Source organism: Colossoma macropomum, unplaced genomic scaffold, assembly GCF_904425465.1.
Source record: "Colossoma macropomum unplaced genomic scaffold, Colossoma_macropomum, whole genome shotgun sequence".
Lineage (NCBI taxonomy): Eukaryota > Metazoa > Chordata > Actinopteri > Characiformes > Serrasalmidae > Colossoma > Colossoma macropomum.
Window position 1 is genome coordinate 19,804,879 of NW_023494808.1, and position 17,783 is coordinate 19,822,661.

At 40.0% G+C, this 17,783-nt stretch overlaps 1 pseudogene; it reads right to left on the bottom strand.

Moving 5' to 3' along the window:
* Window positions 1-15,054: 15,054 nt before the first annotated feature.
* LOC118797999 lies at window positions 15,055-17,024 on the bottom strand (annotated as a pseudogene).
* Between the last annotated feature and the right edge of the window lie 759 nt (window positions 17,025-17,783).

Genomic DNA, 17,783 nt, shown 5'->3' on the forward strand with positions numbered 1-17,783 from the left:
TCCCTGTAAAATTAGGTACTTTCTTGCTTTCACTTGAGTCGAATTTACTAGAAGCACTTTCACTTTTATAAGAGCACATTTCTATGAGGTTCTTGGCCTCCAGGGAATAGTTTCAGTGCTTATATGAGCCCTGATTCAAGCTCTGATATGATATAGCTAGTCTTTGTTTTCATTTCTTCATTAACCTAATGGATGCGTTTTTAAAATGATATTTTGATACTTTGCCCAGCAGGATTGGCACTGAGTCATATAAGGATATAGACACCGAACGTCAGAACAGCTTTTGAGCTATCGGGTTGCTACAGGATCCATCAGTGTCTAAAACATGTAGCACCGTGCTGGTGGAGTTTTGTTTTGTAAGTAGGTGGGTGTGGGCTCCAGCCTCGAGAAAATAGCCCTAAATGTGACCTCGGCCTGAGGGGAACTGAGAGGTGGGGAGGGAGAAGGGCCTGATTTGTTGGATATGGTCCACTCTTTCTTGCGGCTGCCTCTTCAGTTCCCCTTTACTTTCACTCTCTCTGCTAATCCGCTGGTATTTCCTCCCCGAGTTCCTGTGGGAGTAAGGTCGCTTTAGTAATATTCCACTCAAAATCTGCTACGCAGCCAGTCTAAAACATCCTTTTGTAGCAATGGATAAAAGAAAGAAGGCATGGTTTTTTATATTCAGGCTAACTTGCAAGTTTGCTAGTTGCTGACTTGCTCTTGCTGTCTGACTGTTGAGCTAACACTGAATTATTGGGTTAGTAAGCTTATTCAGTAACTACTGTAGTGTGATTGGAGTGGAATATGTGGCTATGTTTTCATTAATGTGATAAATTAGACACTAAAAGTTGTTAAAATAATGGTAGAGGTGTTCAAAGCAGGGGTAGATAATATGACAATGTATTATTGCTAAACTGATCAATTGCATCATAAAAACATTTTATCACCATCAATATTGTCTATATGTCTGATACACTGAACAGCTGCATGTATCATAATAAGACAGATTTAGCCTAGGCCTTGTTCATACTAGGTATTAGCATTCGTCTTGAGTGATCTGATCATAAGGGGGGCAATGGGTCTCGATTGCGTCTTCTAATCAGATTTCGTGACTGGAGGAAGGGTACTGCACACATTTCCTAATTCTGTCTCTTGCTGCAATGGTTGTCAGCTGTGAGCTCTTATTCATGTTACAAACGTTTAGATTGTATCGCTAACATAACTGCACAGCTGCTTTCATTTCTCAGGGTTGATGACACAATTGATTAAGGTTGTCTGTTGTTGCTGTGGGGGATGCATAGCACATTTTAGCATTCAAATTACAAATGTTATTTGGTCATACATCTCTCTGATCACCTCCAAAGTTGGATCAGATTGTATCACAATGCGTTAAATAATGTGTTAAATAATGTGACTCAACAGTGAGACCTAAGCACTAATGGACAGTTTATTGAAGTTAATGATAATAGCACATAAAGTTTTAATTAATACCTCATAACAAATTCGTTACTCAAAAAAACTATTAGGACATGTAGCCATAAATGAAAATCTCATTTTTTTTTACAACATTTAGTAAATGTTTACAATTTATGTAACCCCTTTATGAAATCCCATACTAAGGCTTATTATTCAGTAACTACAGGGACTTCAGTGCAAACTGGTTGAGCTATTCTTAGGTTATAGAAGCTTTGGGCCTGCTGGTGGGCCCTGGCCTTTTAAGAGGTCAAGGTAACAACTGATACACTTGATAAAGATGGCAGACTGTCAAACAGATCTATAATTCGGTGGTTGCCTAAACAGCTCCTGGCCTATCTTTGTTCTGCATGTTCAGGTGTTTTACTGTTCCATCTAATCAGGGCCAAGTTTGTCAAAGATCTTAGAGTTTAGATGATGTTAACTGGTAGAGAGAGTATTCAGTGTGATGCTCGCTCTACTTTTTGACAATGATTTATGTGCTAAGATAAGTTAAGGCATTTTGGTAAAGGCTGAGATCTGTGGACAGACTCTATGGTCTTCATTTACGTGCTTGCCTCTTCTCTTCATGAAGTAGATTCACACATCAGCACATTTCTTTACTTCTAATTAATGCTTACTCTGTACTCCTGCACATTAATGAAGTATTGATAAAGACTTTATTTAAGACTTTATTTGACATTTTTTCTTTGTTGTGTGTAAATATACACAAGCAAGCTCTCTCACTGGTTAGGACTTCAGGAGCTGGAGCGATGTCTTCACATGTCTGATTACCAACCTAGTTAGGAACTGACAGACACCAGTTCTGTGAGAACAAGAATACTCAAGGCCTTCTGTAAGTTCTAGATACATCAATGACTGTGTCTTTTACAAGCTTCAGATGTCCATGTTTAATCTAGATCCTCCAAAAAATGTTCATGTGATTCTCCATTAGCTTAATACTATAGGGGTGCTAGCAGAAATGATTGTAGAGGTGTATTTTTCCAAGTTTTCTTGCCAGAACTGAAGGCCTAGCTCTAACAGTCATAGTTCACCTCTGTGTGATGTTGTATTTTTGTCATATTGCCCACTCTTACTGTAAATGATTCAGTAACTACTATAAAAACAATAGGCTAGTTTTGTAGTTGTGAGAGCTGAAGTGTAGGCCCACAAACAGGGCCTTAACATTTAAGGGTCAAATAAACATAGTTTGAAAATCAGAGCTACAAATCCACCCCCATTGTCAAAACACATTCCAAAACTCTCCACATTCAAACTCATGACATAACACAGCCGACACACTCTGATGCAATGGATATTTTAACTGAGCCGATATCTTGCGCAATGTCTTGTGTTTGCCCCATTTTAAAAGTCAGAGCCTGACATTTTTTCATTTTTAACAGGGCTGGCTGTGGTTCAGCTACAGCAAGCATCCAACACAGCACAGAGGCCTATTGTCAAAAGGCATCGTGCAGAAAGTGCAGGGAAGATTTGAAACACAGGCGAAACAGCACATCTAAGACAGGTATGCTGTCCCTTGTTAGGGCAGGTAGTGTGTGCAAGGGGCTATAAAGTCTAAGTGAGTCAGCTCATGCCTCAAGGCCTTCCTGCAAATGCTAGAATTCCGCTCAGTGTGGATCCCCTTGACATGCTGCCTTAGACTAATATTTCATAACTTGGGCCGCAGGGCGCATACCACGGAAAGAAACGCTGATGGATTTTTCTAATAGAAAACTTTCTCCTATTGGGATTGCATGCAGCAATTTATTGTACAACTGCAAAATGCAGTTTACGAAATGCCAATTTGTTTTGGGATTTTGCTGCCAAGTGCTATTGGAAGCTATATTGATAACTGTGAACAAAACAATCCCAAACATTTTAGGGACAAATTTAGAAAACATGCCAGTTATATTAGGCGTAGGTCCAGTTAAACACATCAGCAAATCACATCTCTTTGTTGCTGCCAAGCATTACAAGCGCTAAATACATGAGGTAAACATCAATTTAAAGCAGGAGTCCAACAAAAAATCTAAATAATTAAATTTCCCCAATACCCCAAATGTAGTTGATCAGCCAAGACATGTTTAGTGTCTTTAGTTTTGCTTTGGAACGCACTGCTAGAAAAAACAGTGTAGACCAGGATAACTGGTCACCAGCTAAATCAGCATATGTTGTGCTTCAGTTGCTGGTATGCTAGTCAACTGCAATGGAAGCTGTTATGCTGATCACCAGCAAAACCAACATATGTTGCATTTTGCATGTTGTATTTTTAGATGCATGACTATGCTGGGTGACCAGCTAAGCCAGCACCAGCATAACCCAGTTTAACCCCTTTTTATTCAGCAGGGGACGAGGATGCTAAGGTAGCTTACAAGTAGAGGAAGTGAGGAATGGCTTTTTAGAAATATGAAGTGCTCAAGGATCGTTACATCTCAAGTCGTTTTTCCTCACATACTGCCTCTGTGTGACATGAGTGATGCTATGCTATGCGCTTGCCATTCATCCACACAGCAACACAGCATCTATGGTGTGAAACAGTACAATAGGCCTACATCGAAAATGCTGACCAAAAATGCTGACCAAGTCATTCATTTATTTAATTTCCACATTGCCAGTTATTATTTTTCAGTGTCAGAAAAAAAGCAGAAAATATACTTTTCACAAAATTCCTCAGAAGCCTAAACAACTAACCTCTCTCAAAGATGAAAGCTTTAAGTACCATTTGTCCAGTGGTGACTGTTTATCTTGCATGGTTGTTAGGAGTCCCACTTTCTCTGTATTTTTGATATCCTCAGTATCTCCTGAAAAATGAGTAACTTGTATTTAATGGCTATTTTGACTTGAAATGAAAAAAATGAAGGGTGGTCTCAGACTTTTGCACAATGCAGTATCATATTCAGGTTTTCTTGGAAACAGAGTAAGGAGCATACATGCAGCACAGTTGGAGAAGAGTGGTTACAGAATGTTTGGAGAGAGAAGCAGAAATTTCTGCCACTACACTCACATACTCTGACACCAAAACAGTTAGCATTGTGTAAACTACATACCTAAATCATCACACACTGACCCCAAACCACATCGAGTTTTTTCTCAAATAGACTTGCCAGTGTGATTTCTGACACAGACACATCTATTTGTGAAAGCTCAGAAAAAGAGTAGTAGCCATCTTACAGCCTTAAATTAGCCCATACTGTTTGACATAGTATGGACTTATTTCAGGCTTCAAGACGACTGCTACTGTTTTGTTATGCAGCAGATTTTGTCCGATTGTATTGTAAAATCTCTATGTACCCTCTCATGCGTTCATTCACTATAGCATATAATTAATGGTTATAATTATGGAAATTAATTTAATGTAATTTGTTACTCTTTTTGTACCATGACATTCAGAAGTAAAGTACAAATAAATTGAAACATTTATTGTCTGCTCTGTTCAGCTTGCTGGCAATTAGGCAAGTTGCCACCGCTTGCGGTAACGTTGCTTTAAATGGCTTAATGGATCCGGCTGGGCAGAAGAGTGGGCACCCAACAGCAGGTTGGTTAGCGTGCCAGCCCCAAACGTTCATGTGCCAGCAATGCAGATAAAAACAGAGGAATGGGCACAGGACTGGGCACAGCGCCAGCCAGACTGAAGGGGCTTTGTAGTATATGTGTGTGTGTGGGAGGGCAGGCACACGTCTTGTAAAGGAGGTGTTCTTTGTGGACACACTGGACAAAAAACGGACACAAGGCCAGGGCTGTGCTCTCTCCTCCCCCTCAGCGCTCTGCAAAACTCCTGGCCAGCTCCCTTTGGCAGTGTGGCAGCTGCTGACGGCCGTTGGATTAACTTTGTTTGGACCCGTATTCAAGGGGCAGCTGTAAAATGGCCGTTATAGCTTTCTTTTAGCAAGTCAAAATGAGAGCCTAAGCTACACCTACCTCAAGATCAATATGACTACGCATCAGTGGGGAACTTTCAAGGTTTTTATTTAGTAGCATTATCATAAATTTAAAATTTGTGCGTATTGCTGTGACACACTTATTTCATTGTTAAGTTTTAGGTGGAAATAAAGGGTTAAAATCTTGAAAAGGCCAGTGGAAAATTGTCCAGTCAAGTAATAGTATCTAGATAGATACAGCCAGGTGAGCTCTCCTATTGGTTAGGCCTTCAGGAGCTGTAGTCTAACCAGGTTTCAGTCTCAGGTTTCTGTCAGGTCTCTTTGCTAAAAAAATCACTGTACAACTGCAACCAGGTAAATATATCACTGCTGCTGGAAGAAATCCTTGTATCTCCATTTGTGTTGTTTTTCAGTTTTTGACAAAATTTAAAAATACCTGTGCCCTTACATTGTGTGTAAATTTCATGAAGAATGGACCAATGTAATGGTCCAAAAGTACTTGGGAAAAAGTCTGGTTCCATTGACTTACATTAAAAGTAAAGTAGGTTTTTTCCTTCTCATGTAAAGTTACCATTTTGGAGATCCAAGGTTTTCTTCTGACAACAGCGATATGTTAATGTCTATTACTTAAAATAAAACATATGGAATGTCTTTTACAAGCTTCAAATATCCATATTTAACTTAGAACGACTGGTTCATGTGCACCAGAGCTAGCTTAGCGCTAACATACAATTATACACATGAAAACATTCTTTAAAGTATAAAAAGTATAAAAAGTTCATAAGTTTCTCTTTGAGAATTGGAAAGAAATGCTGGTATGAACAAGACGTTGTGAGAGTAGAAGTGATCTTTGACCTCCATGTCTATGATTGGTCCAAGGAATTTTCTGGAACCAGTCATTTAGATTGCCAATTCACTGTATCACAATTAATTTGCATAAAGTTGCTAAAACTCAAATTGTCGCTCATCATCCTGTCACCACCACTAAATTGCCCCCATAGAGTCATCTACTTCCATAGGAAATGACTGGTTGGTCTGTTGCCAATGCTGTGCTAATGTGAACACAGGGTGGTTAAAGGACTACACAATCCATTAGTTTAGTGTTGTAAATGTTCAGCTTGTAAGTCAGTTGACCCTCCTTGTTTCGTCTTTTGGAGTGTACAGGGCACAGTATGGATTTTTGTCCATGTTTTCTTGTGAAATACACCTCACAGCTAACTCAGACTGGTAGCGTTAGCATCTGCCAGTACAAAGCCAGTCACTAATTAAAACCTTTCAGTTGTTCACAGTGGTTTTACTGCACAAGCAGTGGCCGCACACAGCTACTCTTTCATCTGCGCCTCACCTTTGATACCCAGCTTAGCAGGGAGGAAATAAAGAAGAGGGGAAAAAGAACACTCAGCACTCTGTTCTGCTGCCAAAGAATGCACACCAAAACAGGAAGTGCAATCAGTCCCCTCCAAGCACACTTCCTGGTTCAAAGGTAATAAGGAGAGTTAAGTCTCCTTGGTAAAGGATGTTGTTTTTAAGAGCAGGTTCTTTAGGGTCTTTCCCATTTTGAAGGCCTCAGCTGGTGTGCCAGTATTATGACACTTCCCTACTTACTGAGAGAGCCGTTATCTCTACTTTCATTTCAATTATGTGCAAGTTTCTACCTGCTTGTGCTTCATTGAGAGCTAAGAGGAAGTTGGAGCAGATACGCATACTTTCACCTTGACATAGCAAGAGGCCAATGAAGGACTGAAACTAATACTTGGGCTGTTCCTCTCTGGGCAAGAACGTAGCGCTGTAATTTGTAGTTAAGAATAACAGTAATGCTCATCACTTGATATCTGTCATTAGGCTTTGCTCGGATGGTAATAACCCTTCATGATGATCACGTGGCTTGCAATCAGAGAGGCTGTTTATCAAAGGTCATTATAGGTCTAAATATGTTTACTTAAGAGAAACTAGGCCATCAAATTACCATCAGGAAGTGCACTCAGTCACATGATATTCTCTGAATTAGGTCATGGTCTACTGTCAGTAAAAATAAGGCACATTATGATTTAGGAAACGTTGTAAACATTGGTAGAGCTGCAAACAGGTAATTAAGGGGTCCAAGCATTTAAAAGAAAAGAAAGTTTGTATAAAGTCTGGTTTGTGCTTTGCAGCTTTAATTGGTAGACATAGTAATAAACTTTCTTACAAAATTAATTTCAGTCAAATGCCTTGACATGGACTTGTTTGGTAATTGCTCTGCTGTATCAGCTCCACTTGTCCAACTTGTGACAAATTTTGCCTGATTTCCCAGAGTGGCATGACAAATTATCATGCCAAGTTTGGTGTCAGTTGGGTCAGTTATAGCAGTCATTGAGCTGTCAAACAATTCAAATCATTAATTTTGATTAATCACATTAGTTTGGGTAGTTCATTGTGATTAACCATATTTGTCTTATTTGCACAATTTTGACCCTAAAGAAAGATTTTTCAAAAGCAGTGCATTGTGTTTTAGCTATACACGGATGAGCCAAAACATTGTGACGCCCTGCCTAAAATGCTGTTAGTCCTCTGCATGCCGCCAAAACAGTTCCAACCTGCCAAGGCATGTACTTTGCAAGACTTCCGAATGTGCCTTTTGGTATCTGGGATGAAGACATCAGCAGTAGATCCTTTAAGTCTTGTAAGTCACAAGGCGGAGCTACTGCAGATCAAACTTGTTCCAGCACATCCCACAGATGCTCAATCGGATAGAGATCTAGGGAATTTGGAGGCCAGGGTGACATTTTGAACTCGTCGTCATGTTCCTCAAACCATTCCCAAAAATGTGTGCATTATCCTGCTGAAAGAGGCCACTGCCATTTGGGATTACCATTGCAATGAAGGGGTGTACAACAATGTTTAAGTAGGTAGCATGTGTCAAATTGACATCCACATGAATGCCTGGAACCAGGGTTTCCCAGCAGAACATTGCCCAGAGCATCACACTCCCTGGTCTTCTTACTGCAGTTCATCCTGGTGTCATCACTTCCTCAGTTAACCAGCATACGAACCTGGCCGTTCATGTAATGTAAAAGAAAATGACTCACCCTTTTTCCATCACTCCAAGGTCTATTGTAGATGCTTTCGACGATGGACAGGGGTTAGCACTGGCACTCTGACCGGTCAGAGCTCGATATGCAGCAGGGTCCTCTGCACTGTGTTAAAATTAAAAATTCTGTAACTTGCCACATTAGACCTTCTGTTGATTTGGACCAGACTAGAAAGTCTTCATTGCCCTCGCACATCATCAAGCTTTTGACATCCAATACCCTGTCAGCAGTTTGTGTTTTGTTCCTCCTCGGACCACTGTCAGTAGGTACTCCCCACTGTTGACAGGGAGCACCCCACAAGTCTGCCATTTTGGAGATGCTTCGACCCAGTTGTCTGGCCATAACAATTTGGACCTTGTCAAAGTCTCTCAGGTCTTCCTGCCTGCCCATTTCTCCTGCATCCAACATGTAAATTATGAGAACCCACTATTCACTTGCCGTTTGCTATAAAGCAGACTTTGACATGTGCCATTGTTATGAGATAATCAACATTATTCATTTCGTCTGAGAGTGGTCATAATGGTTTTGGTACATGAGAGGGCTACAGTCATGGAGTTCATTGCAACATACCATGCATGAGAAGCTGGGCTTCAAGTGGGACTATGGATGGTTTAATAGGTCAAACCAGGAAAACTGATTAAATGCAATGTGTTATTCATTTGTTATTAATATATTAACTAACAGGAATAAGCACTGTGCGTGGTAAAAACGCATGACAGTCATAATTGTTGGCAGATAATTGTCAGTTTGGAATTCGAAAACACCTTGATAAATTTTCATTAGGATGACTGCAATCAAGTTGCCTGCTTTAACTTTCTGTTGTGCTATTACAGGATGTTACAAACAACGTTTCTTTCAAATTGCTGTTTGTTCTGAAGTTACTGACATTTACAGTTACTTTTAGATATAACCCCTCATGATGCTGGATTTTGCATGTGGCCTCAGCCACGTGTCCCAAACAGCAAATCTGCCGAGATAACGCATTACATCCTGTAGAATCGCACCGTGCAGGAAGATTTATTTCATCTGCAGCATTTTTAAAATTTCAAAACTCTTTAATAACTTTGATTATTAAGGTGCTAATAAAAATTGCTTGGAATTAAAACTCAAGAAAGGCCCAAGTGAAGTTTGTAAAAGTTAGTATATTTTTTAAACAAGGACACAGTGTCTTTGATGTAAAGCACTACTCTGATGAAGCAAAGATGTTTGACTACTAATAGTACCTTTTGTGGAAATGTTTTAGTCTCAAATGAGTGAGTGAGTGAGTGAGTGAGGGGGGGAGTCACTGAAGGAGTCAGTGAGCAAGTGAGTCAGTGAGTGAATGAGTGAGTCAGTAAACGAGTCAGTGAGTGAGTCAGTAAGTGCGTTAGTGAGTGAGTAAGAGAGTGAACAACTCAGTAAGTGGGTCAGTAAGCAAGTCAGTCAGTGAATGAGTGAGTAAGATAGTGAACAAGTAAGTAAGTGAGTCAGTAGGCAATTCAGTAAGCAAGTGAATCAGTGAGTAAGAAAGTAAACAAGTTAGTAAGTGAGTCTGTAAGCGAGTCAGTGAGTCACCGAATGAGTTAGTAAGCAAGCCAGTGAGTGACTGAGTGATTGAATGAGTCAATGAGTAAGTTAGCTAGTGAGTGAGTCAGTGAGTGAATCAGTTACAAGCCAGTTCTAATCTAAATCTAATGTGGTGGCAAAACTACACAGGTTTCGTTTGACATCATTTTCATGTGTCTAGGGCCACCACAGTCAAAGTGATAAGGATTTTACAAAGATAAACTGCTGGCTGATGATGCCCAAGGAACATGACTATGGAATTTTGGCCACCTTGATCAAACAATTGCCAAGGAAAAGCACTGTCAATAACAGAATAGTCTTCATAGAGGCAGAAACTCAGGTCTCACTTGTGGAGCTTTCCATAGTCAACATGGGACAAATAAAATGGGTCACACCTGAGATAATGTGTCTGGCCTTAAGTACACTCAGTGCTGGCAATCTGATAACGTTACCTATTAATCTTGTGGGCTTAATGTGTGTCAGACCTACAGACTGTTTGATTCAACTCGGATTTGTTATTGACAAAAATTGCCTTTGCGTTGCTATTGTGACCCGACTACGTAACCATGTTTAGTCTGATTGTGCGCTGTCAAATGAGCTCACCTGGATTATTCTTTTATACAGTAAACAGACATGAAGTTCAAAGTTTATTTCCTTCTCTGCCTGTAGTGAATCATTAAATATGACTCATCGTAATGAGTCACAGCTCCTTTTTGCAAGAAACTAGTTTAATGTAGCCTTAAAATTTACAAATACTCAGATAAAACCCTACAAATCTCCCAATGCATTGCCATCTCACATGCAACAACTGCTACCATTAGAACACTTCAATTACTAAACATGTCAAAAAGACATCTACTGTAATTACTATAGTATTTCACATGAAGTACTAAAAGAATACGGCACTAAAGCATTGCACAAAAGATGCAGTGGGGCCTATATACGTCTCAAAGAGCACAGCATGATACCATCCATGCTTTTTGTCTATCAAGGCCTCTTTGTATTGTAATAGAGTTCTGGTGGAGTATGTTTTATTTAAAGAGCATGATCTAATATCAGCTCTGTTCTTGCCTAAACTGGTAACAATCAGGATTCTGTTTGCTCCAGATCAGTGCCAAGAAGGGCCACATGGAGATGACTGAGTTAGTGCACTTATTACAATGTTAGCTAGAAGTAGTAGTTTTTAAATCTGATTTAACCCTTAGAAGCGATAATAAAAGAATGCTGTAATTTTATATTGATCATTTCTCATTGATAGCTCATTTTAAAAAGCAGAGAAATAATTTCAAAATTGCAGAATCTACACTTTTTAATCAACACCACATCTGTATTTGTAAGTGTGCGTAAGATTTCAGTTTGATGAAACCTTTTTTGCGTAGCCTTGTTTAACAGAACAAAACAATCTTTACATTTTTGTCATGTCTTGATATCAACACAAATGGAAAAGGCAGAAGACTCAGACATTTATGGTAGATTGAATATGTAATTATGTAATTACATAATTATATTTGGTAGTAGTTTAATAATTGATAACAAACCATCTGGTGAAAATCAGCTGATTATCAGCAATATTAGGTTAGGGTAAGATTAGGTTTAGGTTTAGGGTTGCATTAAATACACATTCAACTCAAAGTTCAGTTGTACTTAATAGATCAGTTGAAATCAGTTGAATGTTAGTTAAAAGTTGCTACAAAACATCTACAGCTGACTTTTAAAATAAACGTTGCCTTATATTTAGCCTCTTTCTGCAGACGTCTTAGTGAGGACACCATTGGTAGAATGGAAATCAAATTGATATTTTCAATTGAAGGTACATTACATAAGTTTCTGGGATTTGGAGACCTCTCTGGTGGAAAGGTGTAATTGCATGCAACATGCGGAAGAACATTTGCAGCGTTGGTTGTGCTTCGGACCCCTTCTCAAAGTGGATGAATCTGAATCTTTGACTGATGAGAACTCGGTCAAAACTTGGTGAAGGACGTGTCTTCCAAGGATGTAAGTTAATTATCTACTGTCATCATATCTTCATCAATGTAATGTTGCATTTAAGACATAAACATCGAGTTGGACCTTCTTTTTGAGACTGTGCCTGACATTAATGCAGAAAGAGGTACTGTAGTCAGAAAAACTCTGGAGAAATCCAACCACACACCTCTGACTTTCAAATGATTATTTCAGACTTTACAATGCAACTCACAGCAGTGCACTTACACTATATTATAGCCTGTTTTTCCTCCTGATATAGTAATAATACTTCTTTAAATTTTAACAAAAAAGTCTTAAATAAAGTTACAGGGAAATATTTTATTTCATTATATTAAAGCTCATATAATCAAATAAAATATTTTCCCTGTAATGCTGGCATCAGATTAATTGGGGCAATGTTGTCTGTGTGTGAAAGGTTGTGACTTTGTGTGGAGCTGCTAGTGAGCAATGAGGGCTAAAAGGGGAGGAGTGAGAACCCCCAGCTGTCTTCATTTGAAAATTGTGTACAACTTTCGCAATAAAAAAATAAAATAATAAATGTTGACCTGCTTGCTCATCTATAAAGACCATCGAGTTAATTTATGGTTTGGTAAATCATATACTTTTTCAAAAAAATATATTCCATCAAAAAATAGACAGTTCAAATGAGGGGCCTCCAAAACAGGTGGAAGTTGCATGTTATACCTGCAGTGAAAAAGTATTAAATATAAATAACAGTAACAAACCTAGCCTTCTTAAGGGTTAAAATCTGAGCTAGTCGCATTTCATCCCCAAACACTTTGATGAAGACCACAACACTGGTCTGAGCCAGCCATATCACAGCCTGTAGGCCCTTCAGATTGACTGCCAGTCTAGCGGAAGTAGTGGTGCCATGGCAACAGCGCCCAGACTGGACCAAGCCTGTCACTGGTCTCCTGAGGAAGTGGAGAGGAAGAGAGATAGAGTGAGAGAGACTGAAAGAGAGAGAGAGATACCTTTGACACAAAAGACACCATTCTGCAGCAAGACACCCCTGAACTTCCTCTTCCTCTTTGACCTCAGATGACAGGCCGCTCTTTGATTGGGTGACATCCCTGCCACCATTTTGCACACACAGGCAGTCACACACACACACACACACACACACCAGCAGTCAGTGTCGCCAGAGGGGTGTGTGACTGCGTAACACAAGACAACGTCCCAGTTATAGCAGGCACAGTGACGATGGGGGAAGTGAAAGCATGACTTCTCTCTTAGTGAAAACCTACTGAAGAAAGCCTTGTTTAAGCCAGGCCGACTATGAGGGGAAAACTGGACCACAGTAGATAATGCTGTAACCTCAGTGTAGGATTCTGTTTACATGAACAGTTTCAACATTTCACCTCAGTTTCAAGTTTTATTGCATGCTTCTATAACCTAAGAATAGCTCAACCAGTTTCAACTGAAGTCTCTGTAGTATGTATGTAATAATCCTGGGATTTTAAGGGGTTAAATTACATTTTGTTTCATTATAAGTGAACATATCCTCTACAGGGGATTTAAAATATGTAAAAAACCCTTAAATATGGCATTTCTCTGCAGATTTTGGTTCCAATTTCTATGTATTTACAGAATTTAATATACTAGAAATACAATAAAAGATAAAATATACCTTTTCCACAGGCCACTTTTGTCCTAATGTGTTAAATTCAGCAAATAAACAGTACTTGGGCATTTAAATGTGCAGGACTGTGTTCTCTGTAGATGATTTTTTAACATACAACTGTATTAAGCTAATTTTTAATACTCTTAATTCTGAATGGAACCTCATTTCATGCCAAGTTGTTTTCTGAGTTGCAAGCAATCTTAGGAATTTTCAGTTAGCCTGCCTCAACTGAGGCCTGAGCATTTTTCACAAAACTCGGACAGCTGCAAACGTTCGCAGGAGTCCTCAATGAGAGGATTTACTCTTACCTAAGACAAAACAACATCTGTTTTGCAATTCCTCGCATGCCTGGGCGTTTGCAAACACAAGAGAACGAGTGTGTGTTTATGTACACGTCTGAACATGCACTCTCAGGTGAGAGCGTCTCCTCTTTCCGTTTTAACACTTTTGCAGGATTGTATCTACTACATGAGATTCAGATTATAGCGTATGTTAAGGAAATCCTTATTCTAACCTTTGCAAATTCTATGCTCAAGTTACGGTTTTGTTTCCCTGGTTGTAGCTTCAAGTACAGCCCTGCATGCCAAGTTCTGAAGCAGAGACTTCCTCCTCCTCTCAGATATCTTGTTTGGTGGTCGCTACATTCTGAGGTAATGAACCCAGTGAGCCTGATTTGGAGCTCTGCCACTTCCTGTCTTTGTGCCACCATGGAAAAAATAATAAATAATGAAACAGCAAGTTTCATGGTGGTCTTCCTTACCGTCTTAATGGAATCCCATAGCTTTGAAGAACACATTTGCATTGAGAAATGCAAAGGCAAGAAATGAGTAACATGTTAAAAATAGCATTCACTTCCTGTTTTGCTCTTGTTTTAAATCATGGCTGAATTCCTAGCATTCACTAATTATGGTAATGGCTGTAGTTCTTTAATTCTCTTGTGGCTCAAGATGTTGACCTGATCACTCTTGTTTAAACCTCTGACACAAACAATAAACTGGGACAAAATGACCCTGTTAACTGGAAATCTGATATATGTGCATATACGCATATATATCATAAAGGGTCAGGCATATATTTCAAAATATATGTACAGATATGTATGTGTCAAATATTGGACTTATATGCATAATATATATGTCTGATAGGTGGGTGATTACATATATGCATAATAAATAGATCCTATGTCTGATACATGTTTGAATACATTCCAGTACAGTTTCATATGTTACTATATTATCTGTTTGCTTTTAAATGTTAAATTATTTAAATGTCAGTGAATAATATTTCCATGAATTTCATGTTTTAATACTTTTAATGTATATGTATTTAGAGTTTATTTATGTAGCTAAATGATGAAAGATACATCTTACAGATGTGCTGGGTCACATCATTAGTAATGTAACCTGGGGCCATTGAGTGTTTCGGGTCTTTCAATATCAGACACGGTCATCCAGGACACCACCAGTGCCTTCTGCCTCAGCTGTGACTCAGCCACCTCTAGAGATTTGCCTGTGCTTCATTCCCTTCCTGTTCGAACCTGGATGCCGGCAGATGCCACTTTTGGATCTCTGGATTCTCTGTACTGGAGAGCTTCCTGTGTTTGTGACACTATGAACGCTTCAGAAAGACCACCAAATGGGAGCTGCAGGATGTTTCTGGTGCCATACAAGGCAGCGCTGCGCAGACTGCAAGGTAGGCCTAGCCATCTTTTCAAGTAGCTGCTGATCCTCCTCTCCAGGGCCTTGACTGTCATCATGGGCACTGCATACACCAGCAGAGGCCACAGGATCCAGGGTAATATGGGATGTTAGTAAATCCAGGCCTTAAACTTCCCCAGCAGGCCTGTTTCGTCCACCTTAGTGAACAAGGCCTCAAACTCTTTGCTGATTTTCTGGAAGGAAGGCTGTAATCACAGATCTTCTCAAGGCTCTTGACTCTTGGCTGCTCTGTAGAGGACAGGATAGTAGCTCTGGCCAGTGAGAACCGGAATTTGTCCTCTACTCTTCCCCTCTTTAGCACTAGAGACCTTGATTTTGTTGGTTTAAAGCTCATCCTTGCTCAGGTAATGAGCTTCTCTAGGTCTTGGAGTATTCACCTGCTGCCTGGGACAGATGTAGTAGTGACAGTCAGGTCATCCATAAATGCTCTTACTGGGGTCTGTTGCTCTCCAGTCTTAGTCAAAGGGCCCCTGCATCCTAACTCTTCTGACTTAATGATCTTGTTCACGGCAAGGGTGAAAAGGACGACTGAGATGGTGCAGCCTGTTATGATGTCTTTCTCAAGTCGATGCCAGTCTTATGTACCAGACCCAGAAGTGACTCTAGGCCTGAAACTACCATAGTAGTCCAGAATAAGGTCCTTTAGTTTACTGGAAACATGTTGATGTAGAGCAAGCTCAACAAATTTGTGCTTATGGATCCATATGTGGATCTGGTCTCCCTTGCCTTTGTGTGCCTCCCTGATGAGTTGTGTGACCACACCAGTATGTTTCAAACAGCCGGGCACTGCAGGGATTCCACCCTTTGGAACAGAGGTGCCAATATAGCTGTTCTTCACAAGGAACTCAGTTAGTAGTCATGACAGGATACTTGCCTTCTATGCTTAGCACTGAGATGGTTCTGAACTGACTGATGTTCTTAAAGTTTTTCTTCTTCTCACCCTCAGCTCACTTCCACTGGTTGGCAACTCTTTCCCTGTGCCAGATCACACTTAAGATCCTCCAACGGTGCCAAAGAACATGCAGGCAGCATGTATGGAACTCCACTGGGACCGGGGGCAGAGGTTGATTTGGCTCCTTTGACCACCTCCTGAACTTCCATCCAGCTGGGCTCCCTCATGGCGAACTCAACCGTTAAGAGTTGTGACTTACAAGTACCATGTGTGGTTCGAGCTCCTGGTTTCTCTCTACGTTGCCCGAGGTGTTGTGCAGAAAGGTGTTTATATCCTCAGCTGAGCACATAAGGCTGTCACTGCGCTTGTCTCCTAGTAGCTTCTTAGTGAATGCAAAAGGGTTAGAAATAAAAGTAGCATGCTTCCTCTGCTCTTTGCAGGGTCATAAGCTTCTTTCTTAAGATGTTACGGAGATCAACAAGCAGTTGCTTTTCATCTTCGCTAGTCACCCTGTGCTGTTGTTTTAGGATTTGAAGCTTATGCCACAGCTGGTGTATCTTAATGGCCCTACAGTTCATTGTATAGGTTGACCTGGTATGGCTTCTCGGAAGCGTAGATGACTATGATAGCTGTAGCTGTCATGACCTTGAGCCGGCAGTCCACCTCTCTCTTCTTTGTGGTTTCAACAGTGTTGTTTATGTCTTCATTGAACTGCAACCACAAGGTCTGGCTGTTAGCTGGGGGCGACTTGATCTGCTTCTGTGGAACTGTTCTCTAAAGACTCTACTGCGTGGAGGGACTGTGCTCTGTGGGGTGATGCCTGGTCAGGCTCCTCCTGCGTCTCACCAGGATCAGATCCTGTGTGGTGCAGTTCATTCTCCCACTCCCTGCACTTCATGGTGGCCTGATGTATTTTTAGGCCAAGCGGATACGTGTACTGTATTAGTATATTACTATACTAATGTTGACTTCGTTAGGACTTATGTGGAAGAAACAAAGAAGATGCACAAACGCTTTATGTTATAAAACATGAAGCTATTAGTAATATATGTCTTCCATATATAAATAATATTTGCTTTCATTTATTGTTAAATGTATGTGTTACACATATATGTTTGTATATGTTGATATATGGCTGAAATACTGTATATGTCCCATTTGAAAACATAAGTTGGCATATATGACACATATATATGTCTACATAGCAAATCCATATATGATGATGTATGTCATATATTTGAAACCCATATATTGCCATATATCAGATGTTTGTATGGGGCAACAAGTGCCTATTTCTGCTACTGAGTTTAATGCCAAAAAAGACTCATGAACTCCTTTCTTTCTCAATGAGGTGATTAGGTCATGCCAAAGGAATGTTACTGGTGGTATCAATATTGATAGCACGGCTAACCTTGACCTGCTAAAGGCCAGTGATTACGGCTAAAAGAAATAAGCTTTGCCTCCAAAGCACAAGGAGTTGCTAAACAAACACATTTGTGTGGGTCTGATGCAGATAGGGTGAAACAAATCAGATCACAAGCAAAAGTCTGATACTGGTTAACATGAGATACTAAACAAGCACAATCTTGATCTGATACAGATACATGAATAAAGTCAAAACAATGAGATCACTAG